Below are 5279 nucleotides of genomic sequence, written 5' to 3'. Positions count from 1 at the left end.
TCTCCTGTCCTGTATCTGTAGGAAGCCCAGAGTTTTAGAAATCTATAATCCCTCCAGAACCTCCTTACCTTCTTCAACATAGACTTTTGCCAAAGGAAATCAGATCCAGTTGGCAAACCTCTGCCCTGAAGCAGGATGCTTTGTAATTGGATTAATTTCAACAGCACCAACAGTTCTGGCCTTGGCTAGGAGTTAATCAGCCAAGTTACTAAATGAGGAGGCCTATCGCACCAGAGGACCTTGTTCCAATCCACGGGTTTCTTCACGGTGGAGACTCAGACGAATCATGATGTAGATCTGACTTGTACCTCTCCCTACCTGAGGCCAAGAGGCTGAGGCTTCACCTGGGATCTGCCTCTTTCCCACTCAAGAGTCAAATGAGCCACAGGAAATAAGAAAAAACCAAATGTGATTGATTCTGTCTGATTTGCATCTCATTTTTCTTTTTAAAATTAATCATTAAAAAATTGTGAAATTTACATTAGAAGGTATCTTGTAAAAAAAAAAGGAAGAAAGGAAAAAAGAGAGGGAGGAAGGAAAGAAGGGGGAGGGGAGGAGGAAGAGAAAGAAAACAATAGAATAGAAAAAAGAGAAGGAAGCAGTAAGAGACCTAAGTCCAAGAAGAAAAAGGAAAACTTCAGCATCCTGTGTCCTCCCAGTGGCCCAGGTGGAGGGAAGGGCGTGTGCACTGCGTCTCACAGACAGTGTAGAATAGACAGGGTCACTTCAGCAAACATTGAGCGCCTACTGCAACTCAAGCGCAGAGTGAAGCACGGGGAATACAGGGATAAAGTCGACGTGACTCCTACTCTCCAGGGAGACCAGAATGACTCAGAATCCCAGACAGATCACACTTGAAGGGGTCATTCATACACTCCCAGTTGAGGCAACACTTGAGTCCCTTCTCTCCTTCTCCTATCCTGGAGTACAGACATTGTGTGAAGCCCCTACTTAGCCCTTTGGATGGTGAGCTTTGATGAAAGCATGTAAGATCTGATGATTTCCTTGGACAAATTTCCCACAAGGAATCATTTTACAAAGCCTAGTGGGTGCCCATAATTTGGAGAGTGGCTTTTGGGACCATGACATGATCTCGGTTATATAAATAGAATTCTGAGGGCAAGAAACTGAGGGATTTTAGTCAAGATCTTTGGCTAGCTAACTGTAGAACCTTGGCAGATCCTCCCAACAGTTCTCTCTTCATCTGTAAAAGGTAGGGCTTGGACAATTTTTTAAAAAAATGAGCCAGGTGTGGTGGCATGTGCCTGTAGTCTCAGCCACTTGGGAGGCTGAGGCAGGAGAATCCCCTGAGCTCAGGATTTCAAGGCTGCAGTGAACTACAACACACCACTGCACTCTAGCCTGGGCTACAGAGGGAGACCCTGTCTCAAAAAAAATAAAATAAATAACATGAAGATTTGTTAAAGGAACTGAGGTGGAGGGACCTATCACTCAAGGAAAAGGCCATAGCCCACCTACTCCTAGACATATTATAAGAGATCCCATCTTATCCCAAAGGATCTTTGATACTCACCTAATTGTTCCTCAGTAATTGCTATAACTTACATTCGTAAAGTGCTTTAGGAATTACAAAGCTTTTTTTTTTATCTGCTTCTCCCCACAACCTTGTGAATTAAGGCAAGTGTTTTTACAATCGCATTTCAATCAGCTGCCCAAAATCAGACAGCTATCAGGTAAGAAACAGCCTAGAATAATGGTGAGCCCCTCAAATTGCCCCTAAAAAAAGTCCCCCACCATTAGAAACCTGCTTCATGCTGAAAACCAAGAAAGCCTCCCCAGCCTTCTCTTCCTGTCACACTCACTCTGCCTTATTTATATCTACCCCACTCAGCCCCTTGCCCACCCCTGCCTTCCCACTCTTCTCCGCAGGACCACAGACCGGCCACCACAGCTACCTCTGCCCCTGCAGTGGGAATCTCACATTCACATCCTGATCGCGTGTGCACCCTCTTTTACTCAGCCTGGGCTAAAGATCCTGCAGCGTGAGACTGGGTGATCCCACAGCTGTAGAGGTGTTGCAACTGTCTCCTCCCAAGACGTATTGTTACTGAGCCCAGCTGTGAGGAGGGGCAGCACTGGGTGGAGCTAAGTAGTTTGGGTACTGCCCCATTATCTTCCAGGGAGGAAAGCTGAGACCCTAAGTCCTGACATGAAGACTGCACAGCAGGAACCCAGCAGTCCTTGGGGAAACCAGACTCAAGCATGGTCTGGCTCGAGTCATGTAAGGCAATCCCAACTTCTGGGCTCCCCAAATAACTATCCCTACTCTCAAGCCTATTTTTCCCCCCAGGTCATATGAGGAAGGGGTGCTATTGTTGTCTTTTATCCATAAGAGCAGTGGCTACGGAGGAACAGAGTCTAACTACGAAGCAAAGCGTAAATCCCTTGGCCAAATGCAACCCAGCCTAAGCAACAAGCCAGCCTCCACCCTGCCTCTGCTCTCCTTACACCCTGCTCCCTCCCTGGGAATGTCTGATCTGAAGCTGGGAAACCAAAGAGCCTAGGAGAAATAATATTCATAGTTTTTAAGTGAGAATGAGGTCCCTCAAAGGGGAGGGAGAGGCTGCTCACGCCTGTAATCCTAGCAGTCTGGGTGGCTGAGGCAGGAGGATCGCTTGAGCTCAGGAGTTTGAGACCAGCCTGAGCAAGAGTGAGACCCCGTCTCTACTAAAAATAAAAAAAATTAGCCGGGCATGGTGGTGTGCACCTGTAGTCCCAGCTGCTCGGGAGGCTGAGGCAGGAGGATCACTTAAGCCCAGGAGTTTGAGGTTGCTGTGAACTAGGCTGACACCACTACACTCTAGCTCAGGCAACAGAGTGAGACTCTGTCTCAAAAAAAAAGGGGGGGGATATGGGGAGAGGAAGACTATTGGTATACACACCAAGCCCAGTCAGTTTTTTTTTAATTGTCCAAGCCCTACAGCTAAAAGGAAGGGAAGAGGGCCTGAGGGACCCTTAGATGGGGAGAGGTCTGGGGAAAAAAAAAAAATCCTGTGTTGATTATGTGGGCACCCAACTTTTCTCTTTAATGCCTGCTCAGCTTCCACAAAGGAAAAAACCCTAACACCCAAGCACATTCCTCCCCCTGACCTCCAGAGCCAGAGCTTTGGTCTTAAGATTTTTTGCCGCAGTCTGCACCTGGGAACAGCTCTCCAAAGGCCTTGCCAGCCTACGCACTGCAGCCTGAGTCACCCTCCTAGGCCAGACTCGTCTTCATTTTGCTGTTGGTTGGTTCTTTCAGCCTGCCCCCTCATCCTGGCTGGCCTCCTTCCTCCAGAATCCAGAGCTTCTCCTGTGATTCACACATCACCCTGATTTGTCACAGGTCCGTAGACAGGAATCATTATTCCTAATCTGCAAAATTGATACAAAAAGATACCTATTCACTTATGACAAATGGCCCATAGCACATGCTAAGTAAATCTTTACCGAATGAAACAGGTATGCCCTAGTGAAAAAAGGCTGCCTCAATCCCTAAACCAGGCATCTCATTCATGTGGCCCTTGGCAACATGGCAGGGTGATGACAGGCCTTCTCCTGTTGTGAAGCTCTCCAGAGTCTCCCAGACCCCTGCTTAGTGTCTGCATAAGGGTGCGCTTTCTCACATGCTACTCCGATCTGAATGTCTTAGGGACCAATAGGGTCGCTGCAATTGTGATCTCATTCCACTTGTTCCATTTCAGAAGAGATGGAATATAAGAACAAACTATATGTCGACTCTTCTTAGTGTGGCAAAACCTTTCATTCACGAAGCCCTCTTTTTTTTTTTTTTTTTTTGAGACAGAATCTCACTCTGTTGCCCTGGCTAGAGTGAGTGCCGTGGCATCAGCCTAGCTCACAGCAACCTCACACTCCTGGGCTCAAGCGATCCTACTACCTCAGCCTCCCGAGTAGCTGGGACTACAGGCATGCACCACCATGCCCGGCTAATTTTTTCTATATAGTTTTAGTTGTCCGACTAATTTCTTTCTATTTTTAGTAGAGACGGGATCTTGCTCTTGCTCAGGCTGGGAAGCCCTCTCTTTCAACTTTCCCTTTAGGTTTATAATTCTCAAGCTATCAGTCATGTCATTGACCTTCTCTGGCTCTTCTGAAAGGTTCTCCCTCCTCGCTCTTGGCAGTGGTAATGAGCAAGGATCAGTCCGTTCCTCTCTGGAAATAATTAGGGTCTGTCCCCATCACTCCTTCAGGGGCCCCTTGCCAGCTAGAGATACCTGGGGAAAGGGAAGGGATCATGCAGGTACTGCCTGCTCTGTGCCCTGTGGCTCTGGCTACCAATCTCTCCTACCGAAGAAGCCATCTCTGCATCCTATTAGGGGCTCAGGGGTCACTGAGGTCCTTCATGCTTGCCAGTCACTACCCCAGAGAAGTCTGTGGCCACAGTGGCATGATTTGCCTGTATCTGTCCCCAGGCAGTGAGGAGATATGCATCTGTCTGCAGAAAACAAAAACCAGAGCCAAGGGAAAGAAACTCAATACATAAAAACTTTTTCTAAAGTCGACCTGGAAAATGGTCGAATAACTTCCTGAAATCCCTTCCAGGCCTATTCTTTAACTGTGCTGAATTCTGGACAGCCACCTCCAGGCCTTGTTCTGGCTTTGCCTGGAGCATACTTCCCCACTTTGTTTTCTGGGGAAATTATTATTCATCTTTCCAGGTTCAGTTTGGTATCATCTCCTGCAGGAAACCTTCTCTGTCCTCTGCCACATGCTCCCCAGACCTGCAGTTAGGCCTCCATCTTCCCTGCTCACCTTTGTATTATAATTATCTGACTATAGGTATGTTTTCCCCAGTAGACTGTCAGCTCCTAAAGGGCACAGTATACAACATCAATCAGTGTTGTCTCTGCCTAGACCGTTATCTGTTATATGGAAGAGACTCTATAAATGTTTATAGAGTAACAAAATTGGGATCAATTGATCAAAGGGGACAAACATCACTTTGGCTCTTGGTATGGAGCTTAGGCAGCTTACAATCTAAATTTGCTATAGGCCTAAGGCAGTTAAGATTCTCCACATTACAGATTCAATTTCTTTTCAGGAGCCACAGATAAGAAATACAGTCTGACAATTTTCAGCAAATACCTAAAATTTCTGGAAAAGTGTAAGTCTATAAACATGACCCTTCCCTCCTATCGCTTTAAATTTTCCAAGTCTGTTCTCTAGATCCTCTCCTCTTAAACCGCCAGGTGAAGAGGGAAAACAGGAGTAGGAAGCATCTATTTTCTTGCTTCTCTTTGTGTTCCAATGCACAGTTT

The sequence above is a fragment of the Propithecus coquereli genome, unplaced genomic scaffold (assembly GCF_000956105.1).
Source record: "Propithecus coquereli isolate 6110/MARCELLA unplaced genomic scaffold, Pcoq_1.0 Scaffold3, whole genome shotgun sequence".
Taxonomy (NCBI): Eukaryota; Metazoa; Chordata; class Mammalia; order Primates; family Indriidae; genus Propithecus; species Propithecus coquereli.
Note: the sequence above shows the minus strand (reverse complement) of the source record.